At 44.8% G+C, this 17,113-nt stretch overlaps 1 protein-coding gene across 2 annotated transcripts in view; it reads left to right on the top strand.

The window, feature by feature from the left end:
* The window catches only part of SLIT3 (slit guidance ligand 3), a 652,947-nt gene that overhangs the window by 406,648 nt on the left and 229,186 nt on the right, over positions 1-17,113 (top strand). The gene's annotated exons all lie outside the window — the stretch shown is intronic.

The raw sequence follows: 17,113 nt of genomic DNA, 5'->3' as shown, positions 1-17,113 counted from the left end.
ATGAGTTTTCACCACGTTGCCGTGACTGGTCTCAAATTCCTGAGCTCAGGTGATCCGCTTACCTCAGCCTCCCAAAGTGCTGGGATTACAGGCTTAAGCCACCGTACCTGGCCATAAGTGTCTTTTTATATAGTAATTTCTTTTCTTTTGGGTAGATACCCAATAGACAGGTTGCTGCATGGAATGGGTATTTGAGTTCTTTGAGAAATCGCCATACTGTTTTCCATAGAGGTTGTACTAATTTACATTCCTACCCACCATGTATAAGTGCTCCCTTATCTCCGCATCCTTGCCAGCATCTGTTATTTTTTGACTTTTTAGTAATAGCCATTCTAACTGCTGTGGGATATCTCATTGTGGTTTTAATTTGCGTTAGTGTGTTGAGCAGTTTTTAGGTATATATCCTGGCCATTTGTATGCCTTCTTTTGCAAAATGTCTATTCACAGACAATGAATATTCTCACTTCTCTTTTCCCAGGGCCTCTGTGTGGAGCCACCATTCCTCAGGAACTGGGAGGGGGTTAGTGGTGAAAGGGTGAGAGACCACAGACACAGCCTCATAGGCCAGAGCCTCAGGGACATCATAGAGCACAGAAGTCCAAGGGGTGCCCACTTCCTGCTTCCTGTCATGTCACTTAGGGGCAATGTTCCATCCAATGGCCTGGCTGAGATTTTAGAACTCAAGCGTTTAACCAAGATTTTAAATATATTTGTGAAATATTGCATGAAGGCCCCAGAGAAATTTGTACTCTTTTCTTTCTTTTTCTTTATTGCAATCATCACTGTAGATAATAACTCTGAAACTACATGGCAATGCTTATAGCTTCATTCATTCTGTCTCTGATTTATTGGAAGGGATCCACAACAGTAGTACAAATGCCCAGCATCACGTACTTGTCAACTTTGCTTTTCGTGGGTTTTTTTTTTTTTTTTAAGAAGCAGGGTCTCGCTCTGTCACCCTGGCTGGAGTGCAGTGGCATGATAATAGCTCATTGTAACCTCAAACGCCTGGGTCTGAGTGATCCTCTTGCTTCAGCCTCCCAAGTAGCTGGGACTATAGGCATACACCACCATGCCTGGCTCCTTTTTTATTTTTTGTAGTGATGGGATTTCCCTGTGTTACCTAGGCTAGTCTTGAACTTCTGACCTCAAGCAATCCTCCTGCCTTAGCCCCCCACAGTGCTGGGATTACAGATAAAAGCCACTAGATCCAGCCCACTTTTTATGTTTTTAGGTTTGCACCTGTCTAGAAGTTCTTCTCTTTGTTTTCTGTTCTTAAGGGAATACAATTATGGTTATCTACAGAAATAAACTGATGAATAAATGATTTAGAAAAGCTGAAAGAGCAAAAGGGTAGGAGAAGAAAAGAGAAGCCAGAATTTTTACTTTCTTGACTCATTTAGAGAAAATATGCTTTTAGCCTGACTTTTACAAAAGAGATTAAGAATGCTTTTACCCAAATGTTTGGATGTTATGGTAATAGCCTTCTCACATAATGTCTTTTAACCTTATACCCTGTTTTCTTTGGGGTTTTTCAGGGCGGAGACTGTGTTTCTCCTTTCTGTGGGTGTACCAGGGAGCTCTGGTGGCATGTTATTAAAAAGCAAGCTCTAAGGACCAGAAGAAAGGGAGGGCGTTTGCAGGTTCAGTGGTGTGAGACTTAGAAAAGTTGATAAGAAGGATCAGAATTGAAGGATAAAAAGACTCTTACAAAGCCAAGCCATTATAGGCCCCATTACTTTATATACATTCTCCAAAAATCACATGAATGAAGGGAAAGAAAGGAAGAAAAAACTGGCTAAATTTCAGAACGTCAATTATGTCCTCTTTTAATCCCCTTTTCACGATTTATTTGACATTTTGAACAGTGGCCAAAAAAGCTATTATAACTATAAAACATATTCATTGGTATAAATCTCATTCGTTGAACGATTTAATTAAGGTATTGACATGCTTAATTGATATGCTAAGCCAAGACCATTTTTATATCTCATTTCCATATGCTTTCTGCTTTAAGAGAAGTGAGGAGCTGGATCTTTAAAAAAAAAAAAAAAAAGTCTCCCTCCATAAAAATGCTATAGATTCATCTGTGCCTGACATCCCACGGGACCACTTCCTGCCACTGTCCTTGATTTCAAGCCAGCCACTCCTCTAAGTGGCGCTGCTCAGAGGGAAGGTGATGTATACCCAGCTTGAGTGCCTGTCAGGCCCTCTTATGATCAATAGGAGAATATTTATATTAATAAAGCACCAAGTTAATTAAATAAAATGGTCCTCTGGGTAAACTTAAGATACTAGAGGATGGGCAGGAATCGATATATTCTGCAATTTGAACATTAAGTATGTGCCTTGAAATTTTATGGAGCTTTTAAAAACTCGCCTTGTAACGTAAAAAGTTTGAAACCACAGGTTTTCTCTGCCAAAACCTTGTCTCTGGCTTCCGAGCTGAGGAGGACTGGAAGGACTGGAGCTGCTAGAGATGGAAGCTTAGGGGAAGCCCCAGCTGACCTCCCCCTGTTCTGGGGAGCTCCCCTCTGGCTGGATGCAAAGGTGGGGGGTGTCTCAGAGGACAAGGCTGGGCTGAAGCACAGAGACCTGAGCTCAGTGCAGGGTCCAGGGAGGATGGCACGTCCTCATCCCCAGAGGAATCTCAGGAGGAGATCCTGGGGAAGCCCAAATGCTAAGATCTTTTGCAAGAACCTCTGTCTGCCAGCCCCACCCTTGCTTGGCCTTTCCCTTTTGTTCTCTCAGCCTGTCTCTTTCTGTATGTCCCTTCTTGTGTGTGTGTGTGCACGTGTGTGTGTGTGCATGCACCTGTCTCCATCCTCTTTCTCTTTGCCCCACATCCGTGTCTTTCTCTGTGTGTCTCTTCCTTTCACGGTCTCTTCTGTCAAATGACTGTCTCTGTGTATGTGTGTTTCAGTCTCTGACTTTTTTTTCTCTTTTGCTTTCTCTGGTTTTATTGTCTCTCCCACTGTGTCAGTCTCCCTCTTTAACCGTCTTTCTCTCCCTCTCTCTCTCTCTCTCTCTCTCTCATCTTTATATCTGTCTATCTTTAAAGGGATCACACATTCATGGACTCAGCCCCTCAGCACTCAGAGAGCCCCTCAGCACTCAGGACTCAGCCCACTCAGCACTCAGACTTTCTGGTCTGTCCCTGGCCCCTGGAGCAGCCTCCTCCATGGGGTTTGGAGATGGAAAAGAGGAAAGACGTCCACTGAGTCCTGCCTCAAGCAGCTGGGTCCCTTTGCGGAGGTGACATCATACTTGTCGCCCCGCTTGTCTGCTCCCAGGGACTGTCTTCTGGTTTTCTTAGTGTTGAGCTGCAACGCCTAACGCCCTGGGACGTTGTAGTCACCCTAGTGGTGATGATGCTTCATTGAAATGTAAGCCCCAAGACAGGTTTAACAGGGTTGTGAGGATTTCCTTCTCCAAAGAGAGTAGCCACAACTAAGGAATTTGTTTTAGTGGTGACAAATGAACCTCCCATTCCCACCTTGCATAATGATGGCTTTTCCTGCATGGCTCTGGACCCCTTTGAAGCTCACCCAGGCCCCAGCCTCCTTTGGAAGGCAGAAGGGTGCTTTGACTTGCCCTGAGCCTGCACAGAAGTGGCTGGACCAACATTCTGCTCTTGGCCCAGATCCTGTGCTTGGGCAGGGGCCACTTCCCAGTGTCTTCCCACTGTCCCATCGACGCCCTTCAGGCCCCCCTTCTTTTGCCTCCTCTTTGTGGGAGTCTCCTGCCAACTTCTCCTCTGCACAGCAATTGCTGCACAGTTGACCATTTTCCAACCAGCCTCGTAGGGGCTGGGAGGCTTTAACCTGTGTTCCCATCTTTGCCATCTTCGGGAGATTGTGGTAGATTCCACGAGAGAGTCTCCCTGCAGGCCCCAGGAAAGCTTTGAGGCATGACGGGCCAAGTGGAAACCAATTACTACTTTCATATTGAACTTGACCTGGAGTTGCTGCTTTACAGTTTTAGTGTTCCTCTGTAATATTCTGTGGGGCAAGAAGGCAGGGTTTTTCTTTTACTCATAGTGTTGAATGCTGACTTGAACAGATGCAAGTACTGATAACAACCGGTACTTATCCAGTGCTTTTTATGAGCGACACAGCATGCGATGAACTCGAAATTCATTAACTATTTTATGATAATTCCCCCACGTAGGTATTTTCATGGTCCGCATTATACAGATGCAAAAACTGAGGCCCAGTCAAGCAAGTGACAAAGCTGGAGTTCACACCAAGGTCTTTCAGGCTCCTGAGTCGTGCCTTCACTACGGTACCTCACTGCCTCCTCGGGTCTTGGCCATAGGAACGACTTCTAGCAGGCATGTAAGGCAAGGAGTTGAGTTACCAAGAAAAGTATGGCCTGGGCTATAGGGGATGAACAGTCTCAGAAACACAAGGGAAGCATTTTAGAAGTCGCCCCCCTGCCTCCTACCTTAGAGGTCCTTTTCTCTTTGCTGGGGACAGGGGAGTTGATTGTATTTGGCACGAGACTAGTGGCAGCAGTCTTACATTTGTCACTAATGAATTTCATCTCTGCAGTTCATTGGGTCCTCCCAGTGCTCATGTCCCTTGTCTAGAGCCTTTCAGGCTAATGGCCAGAAGCAGGTCTGGGATTAATTATTAGTGTTAACTTCCAACTTGGTGTAAATGTATTGAACTGCATCCATTTTTACATAAATAAGCAAGAGAACAGCACCTATTCTCTTGTAGTCAATAGCAGCACATCCACAGGTGTGAGTTATTAGCAATAACTGTAATTGCTTTGAATGGAACAATAAATAGTGCAGGGGGTCATGATGAGAAACGTCATTCTATAGTATTAACATAGCTTAATGGCTTAAGCTCCTATATACTTCATCCATTACTGGACTTCCGGAGGCCAGCTTTGCAACTCAGGGTGCCGAGCTCTTGCCAAATTGCTTTCCTGCTTTGGTGGAAGATAATTTTGAGCCTTTCTGAAGCATATTGATCTTATCAGCAAATGGCCCCAGGACAGCATCTCACCTCTACCATTGAGGTTTCACTTGTTTAATGGTCTTCTGAAAAGTTACAAGAAAGCACAGGCACATACAAGCCCCGTGTCCTCGAGCTGCAGTGCTGCCTGCCAAACTCCAACCTCTGGGCAGCCGCAGCCCAGGCACAGCCCCTCCCCACCCTGCCCTGGCATGTTCATGTTTCCTCAGTGGAACAGAGTGAGCCACATAAGAGGAACTCTAGTGCCATATCACAAAGAGTGTTAGGGTTAGGCAGATCCAGAGCAATGTTCAAAGAATCCTTTCCTCATGATCAAGCTGAACATTTAAGGTTACAGTGGGGTAGACACTAGGAAGTGGCTTCAACTTCTCCCAAACTACAGTGCCTTAGCCCGCTAACTTCTCTTTTTCTCACCTCCTCACCTCACTATCACCCCCAACTTTATTTCTGTACATCTTCAGCCTCTGGGAGGGTTTCCAGAGCTTTTAGACAATTTGCCTGGAAGGAGTCAGATCACAGTGTAGATTATCCCAAAGATCATCAGAACTTCCTCACTGCCAATGACCCTCTTCTAACATCTCCTGGAGGCTGTTGCTTAAAGTATCTCCTTCTGTATCTGAGTTTCATTATCTTTATTATCCTAATCTCTATGAGTGCCAGAATTCAGAAAGGAGGAGGGGAGAAGTTGTTCTTGGAGATGAAACACTGTCAGGCACACAGCCCTTTTCTGGACTGAATGCATTTTCCAAATCTATTGTACCCTCTCAGGCCAGGTTTAATCTGTATTCCGAAAAATCAAGTTATCTGTCCACTTAGCCTACCTTCCCACTGTAACTGCTCATTCCCACGCCTCAGGTTAGCTCACTAAACCTTTCCCCGTCAAAGGCTTTATCTGTGGCTCCTTAGTTCACAAGCCTGTTCTAGGAGCATTAGTTCTCAAGCATGATATGCCACCAGGGTTGTAGAGGTAGAAGGATGGAGGAGGACAGCCAGACCTCTTTGTAATCCAAAGGGACAAACTGGACTTGGGGGAAGAAAAGATTCCCATAGCTTGAGATGTATTCTCAGTCATCCATGGACCAAGCAATGGCATAAAATCATGTTCACTTTTTTTTTTTATCCACTTAAATTTTTTAAAGCTATGCATCAGGCCTCATGCTGAGCAAACACTCCTGTCTACACGAAGCTAATAATTTAGTCAGAGAGCCATCATAAAACACCACATTGCCAACCTCCCCGTAGTCGGCATGGTGAAGCAACCAGCAACCTTTCCAGAACCAAACTCACTCTTTCCTGTGCCCAGGTAGCTACTCCGCCTTTAGGTTTTTCGATAAAGTCAAATTTGACAGGGCCCTGGGACAAGTTACTGAGTTAAAAAGGACCACCTTGGTGGATGACCTACCATTTTATTTGAGGTTTCTTTTTCAGGAAAAGATAAGAGGATGTAGAAAAGAGGTTGAATCAGTCAGCCTCACCTCACTCCCCTCCTTCCTGACACCAACAGAAATGGGCCCAAGTGGTAACTGAGAATATAAATTTAAGAAAAACATGTTAGAAGCACACTCTCCATCCCCTCAATTTTTGCTAATTATCACATAAGTAGATCTTCACCTACGGGATACTATGCCTCTGAACCTAGGCTGTCAGGCCACAGACTAGGAGGCAAATGAGAGTGCCCAGGTCAGCAATTAATCACAGAGCAGGCCAAATGCACACACTTCATTTCAGAACAATTTCATATACGCTCCCCCGCCCCTGCCACCTCCCCCTCACTCACAAGATTTCATCTCCTAATTGCAAAAGCTTTTTGGCATGAGAATGTCTTTGTGAAGAAGAGAGGACTCAATTTGGGCCATCTCTCCAAAGAAGACACGGGAACAAGGACGCTTCTCCAATTAATCAGCAAATGCTTGGCTCCAGCTTTCGAGCCAAAGGATCGATTTACATAAAGCTACTTCTCAAGATGAATTTGCCTCCCCCTCTCCTCCCCCTGCCTTCCCCTGCCTTCCCCTGCCTTCCCCTTGTCCAGCCAGCATTAGACATGCTACTGGATTTCAGATTGACAGTGTTAGCTACGACAATCAAATTAGGGATGAAAGCCTCTGATGGCTGCCAAGGAAGAGGGACAGAGGGGGTGGGGACCAGTATGTCAGCCTCAGAGGAGGATAGATTGTATAGAAATGGGTTCCCTTTCCCAAACCCCACTGGGCAGACACATAGCTTCAAACAATAAGAAACAAACAAAACGCCAGTCTCCATCCTTTTGAATCAGGTGAACAAGCTCCCTGTCCACACCCAACCAAGGTTGATAAATTAAACCAGAACTTCTCATTGGGTCCAAAATTGGCAGGAGACTATCTCAGGTACTTAATTAGATCTTTACAATCAGATGATTTTCAGAACCAGATTTCTGCATACAATGCGAAGACACCAAAATCGCAGTTGTACCCCTTGAAGCGTATATAATGAGGTGTGTGCAGACTGTGGAATCAGACGCCTGTGGTTGGAACCCCACTGATATTTCCTGGACCACTTAGTGACACAGGGAAGCCTGGACAAGAACAGAGGGCAAAATTGGGCTGATAATGAGAGCTCCCCAATCCCACCTAATGTAACTAACTGCCTTGTCGCTAAATTGAGATAATCCCAGGGATTAGTGAGCTGTTGAGAAGCTCAGCCTCTGTCCCATTTGCTGGAGATGATCAGTCAATTATAATGCTGTTTCATGAACACAAAGAGCCTTAGTTGGGGTTGCATATGATAATTAAATGAAGAAAGCTTCTGTTTGGACTGGAAGCATTGGTTAACCCTGATAGCCCTGGAAGAGTGGTGGTTTGGAAAAACTCAGATTAAATCCTATGCCTGCAAAGAGGTATCTGTTCACAGGAGGAATGGCTGAATGAATGGAATATTCTAAACCATGGCTCGCTGCCCTGGATTCAGGGCTTTCAACCTTGACTGATTTTCCTCCATATTTCCTATCTGTATACTCAGACCCCTGAAGCAGTCTTGTATCAGGCTCCTTTGATTGGTTCCAACATCCGAAGACTTTTTCCCTCCTTTGGCAATGAGATGCCACGTAGCTACAGCATCAAGTTCCTTATTCTAAAACTTACTGTTGGTCGGGCGCAGTGGCTCACGCCTGTAATCCCAACACTTTGGGAGGCCGAGGCAGGCAGATCACGAGGTCAGGAGATCGAGACCATCCTGGCTAACACAGTGAAACCCCGTCTTTACTAAAAATACAAAAAATTAGCCGGGCATGGTGGCGGGCGCTTGTAGTCCCAGCTACTCGGGAGGCCGAGGCAGGAGAATGGCGTGAACCTGGGAGGCAGAGCTTGCAGTGAGCTGAGATTGCGCCACTGCACTCCAGCCTGGGCGACAGAGCGAGACTCTGTCTCAAAAAAAAAAAAAAAAAAAAAAACTTACTGTCCAATACAGTAGGCACTAGCTATGTGTGATCACTGAGCACTCAGAATGTGGCCAGTCCAGACTGAGGTGTGTGTAAAATACACATCAGACTTTAAAGACTTGGAATGAAAAAAGGAATGCAAAGCATCTCATTAGTAAACGTTTATATTGATTACATCTTGAAATGGCAATCTTTTGGATATAATGAGTTAAATATCGTATTAAAATTAATTTCAACTGTTTCTTTTTACTGTTTTTAATGTGGCTAATAGAAAATTTTAAATTGCATTCTTGGCTTGTGATATATTTCCATGGGACAGTGCCATTCTAGAATTAGCAGATCGTCTCTGAGGAGATAACAGTCTCTGCATCCTCACTGGTCACAAATCTGAGCCTGCAGGTCAAGTTCTTCCCAGGGTGAAGCATCCAATTGGCCGGCACAGAGAGTTATTGGGTTTTGATTTTGTTGAAATAACATCCCCAGCTCACTTTCTGACTATTCCTGTTGTCTACATGCAGCCTGACTTCTTCCTCATTTACTTTACCTGCACACCCTGAAGCATTTGAGTGTGCAATCTTTGGAACACTGCCCAGAAAGAGACAAAACAGGCACTCATATTAGTAACTAGTCACAGAGCAAACCTGTAACCTCAACTCGATCTGTAGCATTTTGTAGAAGCTTGCAGCCTAACAGGTTCTTTTCGTTTTTCCCTTTGGTCAGAATGCTGCCCTGGGACCAAGCATCTTATCTCCATAGTGCTTGGACCTCAGGCCTTCACCCTCGGTCACAGCTCCAGGACAGTTTCTCAGCCTGGCTGCTCAGCCCTGCTCATCACCTGCCCTCTAGTGATTTCTCCCAGATTTCAGCCTTCCTAGAAAACTGTAGGGAATCCCTCGTCTGTGAGGCCTTACCAGGAATGTCCTAATCCCAGCAACCAGTCTCCCCTCCAAGCTTGAAGGAGTCCAAGGACAAAGTGCTTGGTTTTCTTCTGCCACGTCTCTGGCTCCCAGGGGGAGGGTGTAACCATCCATGGACTCTTACCCTTCTAGGTCAGCCTCCCCGGGCTCCTCAGTGGCTTTCTGAAATATGGATTAAATGTCATCATTCTCCCCACTTCAGCCTTCTCCTGTGCCTCTGCCTATCCCACAGGCATTTTGCTCAACATCAGCAGTCTCATGTCTGAGACACAGGAGACCTTTGCATCCTGCTCCCAAAATTTTCCCTAAAATTAGACTTTAACATTTAAGGTAGTAGGATGCTAAATTTGTGAACTTCGTGCTAGAACATGAAGATAGGAATTTGCATTATATACTGCATTAGAGTTTAGAAAGCACTCGCTTGTCCATTATCTCTGATGCCTATCCCAGTTTCTTAGAAGTGCAAGTTGAGGTTCAGAGAATTGAACTGGTGCTCTTAAAGACACACAGCATGTTGAGCAGCAGAACCGGGATGTGAACTCAGCACCTAATCTGATGCAATCATCATTCCACCCATGGTTCTCAAACTTGTTTAAAATTAGACTCAAGCCCATCCTTAGGGTTTCTGATTCAGTAGGTCTGGGATGGACCCCAGGAATCTGCATGCTTTTTTTATTATGGAAAATGTCACACATACATAAAAGCAAAGCTTAGATGATAAATGAAACTCTCTTGTACTTATCGCCAAGTTCCAATAAGAATCAACCCATGGCCAACCTTGCTTCATCTATTCTTCTACCACTTCTTTCTCTCCTATATTATTTTGAAGCAAAACTTAGAGATCATTTTATTCTTATTTCAGTATGTATCTCAAAGTTAAAGACATAAATGAAAGAAAACATAACCATAATTCTATTCTTTAAATTTTTAAAAATTAACAGGAATGAATGTGTATTTTGTTCTCATAGCAGGGTTCATGGTCTATCTGATCAGAAAATTATTCTATGACAACAACAGCGCAGTACCATCCCAATTCTTGATAATATCTTTGTGCTGTTCTGATTTTTCTCAAACTGTCCACCTTGAAAGGTAAAACCAAAGTACTTGATGAAACAAGCCTGCATTGCCTGTGAGTCCTGGTGATTCAGATTGGCATCTCTCTCTCTTTTCCTTCCAAAAATTTAAAAAGATTTTGGGCCCTGACTAAAATAAACTGTAAAATATTTTGCTTGGTTGGGAGCAATCCGTAGTGTGAGTTTAGAGACAGGCTTTCTTCTGGATAAAAAGGAAGAAACAGTGAAACTGGTGCTCTCTCTTTTTTTGTTTTAGATGGAGTCTTGCTTGTCGCCCAGGCTGAGGTGCAGTGGTGCGATCTCTGCTCACTGCAACCGCCCGCTCCCGGGTTCAAGTCATTCTCCTGCCTTAGCCTCCCAAGTAGCTGGGATTACAGGTGCCCACCACCACGCCTGGCTAATTTTTGTATTTTTAGTAGAGTTGGTGTTTCACCATGTTGGCGAGGCTGGTCTCGAAATCCTGATGTTAGTGATCCACCCGCCTCAGCCTCCCAAAGTGCTGGGATTACAGGCATGAGCTGCCACCCATCCTTGCTCTTACTTTTTGAGGTGTCTAGATGTTTATTTTATATGTGTAAAAATAAGGGGGTCTTTCTTTGTATCTGGGATAAATAAGGATGTAAACTGCAGGAGGACAGAAACTTAGGACTATCCACTTTTCTATCTCAACTTCAACCATAGTGGAACACATAGTAGGTATTCAATTCATTTTTGAGGGAAATGAGCATCTGAGCTGACACTTAATCCATCAGTATTAAACATCGGAATGCCATGGCCAGGACTTTTCTGATGAATCTGTGAGGGAAAGGATTGCAGAAGGAGCTTTTATTGATATCCTTCATCCAGTAACTTTTTAACATCAAGGGAACACGGAAAGTAAACTCTCACTGCAATGAAATATTCAGAAACACAACTGGAGCAGTGGGAAATAATTGGCGTTTTTTTGTCCCCCATTGATACTTTGATTCCCTGGATCCCTGAGATAGGTGGCAGTTCTTACAGGAAATGAGTCAGTTACTCCATTGTAATCTTCCCCAGACAAAGGCTGCCATTGACTAGACACCCAGCTGGAGGTACCAGGGCTTAGCTGGGACATATGCTTGGTGCTCATTTGATTTTGACAGTGACCCAACTGCAAACATATAATCTTGCTTATTAAGATAAATTGCCTGCAGAAGAGATGTACCTATTAAGATAAATCCTCCCCGAAGTCCACATTGTAGAATCCCCAGGGAATAATTTTTCCAGCATGTTTGTCCCTCCTGCTGTATAAAATAAAGTAAGCAAAACGGTGTCTTTCCCTTTAGTTCCTAGCACAGAGCGATGTGTCACCGGGTTACTATACATTAGAAAGTTGGGGTTCAGGGGGCAGGAGCAAAGAGTGCAGCTTTATGTAAGATGGTAATATTGAGAGTACAGGAAATTTTAGATTCGTAGATTATCCGTCAAAATTTTTTAAATCCCTAAATGAGCTTTGATTGATACTGAATGCACCAATGGGCAGGTTTCCTCCTACTAGGCAGAGAATGTGAAAGTAATTTTAATACATATTCAGGCCAAAGAGAATCAGAATGGTAATCCACTGCCCTGATCCCAAATCCAATAATGGTTCCAAACATAAATGCTTTTAAGATCATCCCCTATTTTAGCCTAACTAAGCAAGAGTTGATGGAATTTTTTTTAATGTTACTGAAAAGGCACCACATTGGTCTCAGTGCAGAGGGATTGAAGAGGGAGACAAAGAAGTATAAACCTCATCAGATGCCAGATGGGGTTGTTCCCACATTCTTTGGTCAGTTAGTTTCCCATGTAGCCTCTTGATCTATGGTCCTAGATATGCCGTCTTTTGAGAGTGATATTTTAATCTGCTGAGGACTTGTAGATTCAGAACTATCCCCAAAGCCTTCTTAGGAATACTTTGGGGTGGATCCCCTTGGGTTCCTTCTATTGCTACTGGGTCCTATCACCTGCTTCTTTGAACTTCACTGCTAAAGTCTCCTAGCTGGGAACATCTTCAGCAATCTGTCCTCGGGTTGCTGGAGTCACCATGCCCAGCATTCATGGAGGGCAGGCAGAGCCTGGGAGTTTACATTTCTCTTGAGTGGTCCCTAACCAAGGACTGTCTGATGCAGGGCTGCAAAAGCCCAGCTTCCTTGCTCAGAGACAGGAGTTTCCCATCGTATTGGGCTAAGGCCAAGACTTCACCTGATTGTACTTTTATTTGCCTTTTCCATTCGGTTTCCATCCTCGCTGGTCTCTCCCGGGAGCACTTCATTAATCAATCACTTAACCCCCATGTCCTTGGCTCGGTGTCTGCTTCTGAGAGAACCCAACATAAGACAGACCTTTTATTTCTGAATCCAGCTCTCCCGTTTTATCCAAAAGAATGTAGAATCAAACATGGCTACCCCTGTCTAGATGATAGAGGAGAGAAACTTTAACCCCTCCCTCAGATTTTATGGAAAGAGTACAGCAACATTTATGTATTTTATTCTTGGTAGAGTTGAAGGCATATGTCCTGGGGGTGCTGAAAAAGGACGTTTTCAGCAATGTCAATCCAGTGCTAAATGAGAGGAAATTACAAAAAGGAAATGCAGCTATTCATTGAGTGCCTACAGTGTTCTAGGTGCTGTGCAGAGTGCTCTGCAGAGCACTACAAGCTGTAGTCTAATAAGTCATAATGGCACCTGTATAAACTTCCAGGTGGGACTGTGATATTTCTGGGCACAGTATCCATATGACTTAGGAAAGCAGTCCCGTTTGACAGTTGGAGATGTGAGACAGAGTCATGCAGCTGACCAGATTCACACAACTAACGTGCAAATGATTCCACACGGTGCTCTGCGTGTAATCATTTCACTCTCACAACTAACTGATGAGGTTGGTAAAACTAACAACCCTACTGTAAAGATGGGGAAACTGAGGCAAAGAGCATTTTAGTAACTTTAAATGATCATACAGCTCATAAGTAGCCCCACCCACTTCAGAAACAAGAACTCTCCAAGTTTTGAGGAACTTCCAAACCCCATTTCGTAGCTTCGGAATTAATTTGGGAGTGACATCTAGGATCAGATTCCCTCCAGAAACTGCCATTTAACACAGACAGGATTTCCTGGTAGCATGAATGTGACCAAGACAAGTGCATTGTCCCCAGCAGGACAAAGAGGAGAACATGTTCCTGCTCCTAGTCTTGCAGGGGTAGCGGTGAAGGTGGGAACTGTCATTCTCTGCTCCTCCGAGAACAAAGCATGCCTGACATTGCAGGGAGAGCCCCAGGAAGCATTTCAAAAGCTCCACGGGAACTAGACAGCCTTTCAATCCATTTATCAAAGTGTCTGCAGTTCCCATTTCAAGGTAGATGAAGCAATAATAAATTTGCAAAGAAAGTTAATCTGTGTCCAAAGCATTTTAGTAAATTAAAAAGGGGGGAGGGTGGCTGGAAGGGGGATATATTGGTTCTTGCCAACTCCTATTTGACTTACTGTCTCCTTAATAAGTCCTCTTTGGTCTTGTGTTTTGGGATGGAATAATCAGTCGGTTAATCATTTTCCGGAAGCTGGAAAATGCACTTTAGCTAATGCAGTTCTCCTTTTCTCTCAGAGCCCTAATTATTTAAAAAGGCATCCCAATTCCTAGCCCTACTCCCCAACCAAGAAAGCCTTTCCCACCAGCCATCTTCCTTTACTTACCCAGAAAAATCCAGCACACCTCCCACTCCTGCACCCTACTCCAATCTCATACCTGTCTTCTAGTGTTTAGAAAAACAAAAATCCCCTTCTCAGATCACTTCTGAGCATTTCCGCCCTCCTCAGCCCTGAGCTGCTTCCCTCGTGAAAGGGGAGACACTAAAACCCCAACAGGCAATTGGCCAGCGCTAGGCTCTTGGGCATTGTGGATAGATTTTGTTATTTTTATTTAAGTGTCAGTGGAAAATGGTGGCTCTTGTCTCTCTCAAGGATAGTACTTAACAATAGCTCCATGCTCTGGCACCACGCTGAGATAAACACACTATTAGGAATTCTCACAAAGGCCCTGCGATAATTGTGAAGGGACCGTTACCGAAAATGAAGCGCCCAGCCCTGAACCCTCCTCCACACCCCATCAGTAACACCATTAAAGCTGTCAGTTTGTCAGCCCACTGGAGGTATTTATGAAATCAATATACAGTCCTGCAGATGGATGGCAGCAGTATTGTTAGCCGGAGAAGAGAGGCTCAATGGATAATAAAATTAATAAAATCTACAAGCAGATTGTCATGGGGAACAGATAAATTCCCTACAATCTACTGTTTTGCTCGATTGGGACAGGAGGAAAGCAGTGACAGGGAGATGGGAAGAAAGCTGTGTTTTAACTGGGCTCCGTAATATAGGAGCAAGGCTGGTTATATTTACAGCAAGAAAATAGTGAACAGAAACCAAAGCGCTGCCCCACCCAAGTGCCGGATTTTGCCTGTGTGGGAGGTCGCCCAGCAACACGGCCAGATTTTTCTACTTAAATATCGCTCTCCTCTCCTTATCCCACCATATCGCAAAGCAGAACCTGTATACGACTGCTACTCCTCCCAGTGTATTTTGGGATGTTGTCTACTCAAACAAGGTTAGTGCATTACTGGAACACATGCCCCCTCATCCAGCTTCCAGCTATGGTTCAAGCCGACAGCTCTAAACCTCTCTCCTGTTTGCTTCCCCTGCCTCTGATTTTGATCATCAACCATTTTCCAAAAGTGTGACTGGGGCTTATCTTCCAGAGCCACCAGAGAGAGCAGCCAAGCCTGGGAGGGTAGTGGGCAAAGGCTCAGTGGCCTACAGACCAGCTTTATTTGGCAGAAAAGACCAGACTCATTGTGACTGCCAGAGCCTCGGGTGCTGCCCAGATGCCTGGTGGAAATTGCATTAGTCGGATGACAGGACCTGGGCCCCTGCTCCGGAGGCTGATGGAGAGCAGCTGAGTGGCCTTGGTGACACCGCCTGACCTCTGCTGTCATCGTGGGCTTTGTTCAGCGCCCCGACTCCAGGCTGGAGCCCTGCTCATTGAATCAGGCCTGGCTGGGGGAGCCTGAGACAGGGCTCATTGTGCGTCTGAATTTACTTACATCGGTTGCAGACAGAGGAAACTGGATTTGAGATGGGGAGCGCCCTGTTATTCAGCCCCAGAAGCCACTAGTACTCACACCTGCACTCTACCCCAAGTCTGAGCCTTGTTTTGTGGGCCTAAAAGTGGCCCCAGATGATTGTCAAGTTTAGTTTTAGCTAGCTGCTCAGAGCACATGGCTTGTCTCAGCAGGGGATGGGAGATCAGAAAAAAGTGGATACCTCTTTTCTGCTTCCTCTTTTCCCTCCTGCCCCTTTGCAAAATGTTCATTTAGACTGCGCAGATTTTAGTGGAGGGCAGTCATCTGATCTCTCCTGCCAAACATAACTGGAGTCATCTAAAGCTTTTGATTAGGTGCCCTTGGAAAATCAGCATGGAGTGTCCACAGGTACAATCTGTCCATAGGTCAACTCAGGACCCATTTAACCTGTGACCAGCAAGTTCTCCTTCTAGGACCCTGTACCAAGGAGATAGTTAGACAAGTGTCCCCAAAATGTGCATGCAGAGAAATTCACCCTAGTGTTTTCTTTAAATAGCAAATAAATAAATGCCTACCCAACAGTTTGGGACCCATATAGCCACTCATACAATTGGACGATATACAGCCATTAAAAATGTTGATATCAATGCACTATTAATGACAGGGACAGATGTTCTCAATATAGCAAGCAAAAATAATAGGTTATAATAGACTGTATATTATGAGGTCATATCGGTGGAATTTTATATATATATAACTCATAATTGGTAGCAGTAGTTAGATCTGTGATGTTAATTGTTTTTACCTTAATATTTGAGGGTTTTTCGGGTGTTCTTTTAAAAAATAATGTGTATGTATAGCAGTGTGTGTGTGTGTGTGTGTGTGTGTCAGAGAGAGAGAGAGAGACCTTTTATATCTGGAGAAAGTGTAAAGAGCTCATTGTGTCCCTAGACCCTGGCTCTGTGGCCCCCAACTATGCCATAGTCCTCAGAGAGGCTTCTGCAGCCCGTGGCTGTGCGGGACCAGCCAGGAAGGAGGCCTGGCATGAGTGTTTTGCAGGGCCAGTTTGCACGCTCTGGAGGCCTGATGGGTCGGTCTTTACAGATTGATTACTCGTTGAGATCCAAGCAGGCCTGAGTTCTGAGTGAAAACAAGTGCACATGTTTGGTCTAGCAAAAACTAAAAGTGGGAAACAAAATAAACAAAGCCCGTATCTTTCTTAGAAAGGAAATAAGGCTTTGGGAATGCTTACAGCCTGGGGACTTAGGTTTAGGCAGCTGTGGGACCTGACACTATCCCTTACCCTCCTCAAAGCAACTTACTGGCACTGCTTAATGCTAGATGAGGTGCCTGTGGCACCCCTACTTTGCATGGATCTGTGGAAGTGCAATTCGAAATTATCGTGCCTGTCACTAAGAAGATCTGGGGGCCCCCAGGAATCTCTGGGACTCTAGAGTAAGCTGAAGTGGTCATCCCCCATCAGAAAATCAGAATGGGCAGGCTCTGTTCCAATCCCCTGTGACAAAGGCAGATTGTCCTGAGCAGCAGAGGACAGCCCTGAGAGATGGGAGATTGAGCGGCGTTGACCCCACTGTGGGGGAGGAACGCCGTGTGGGGGTTGGGGGATGGGGGCAGGGGTTGTCTCCGGGAGG

This window comes from Hylobates moloch, unplaced genomic scaffold, assembly GCF_009828535.3.
Source record: "Hylobates moloch isolate HMO894 unplaced genomic scaffold, HMol_V3 SCAFFOLD_6, whole genome shotgun sequence".
NCBI classification, from domain to species: Eukaryota; Metazoa; Chordata; class Mammalia; order Primates; family Hylobatidae; genus Hylobates; species Hylobates moloch.
The sequence above is the reverse complement of the archived record's forward strand: the minus strand, read 5'-3'. Positions and strand labels throughout refer to the sequence as shown.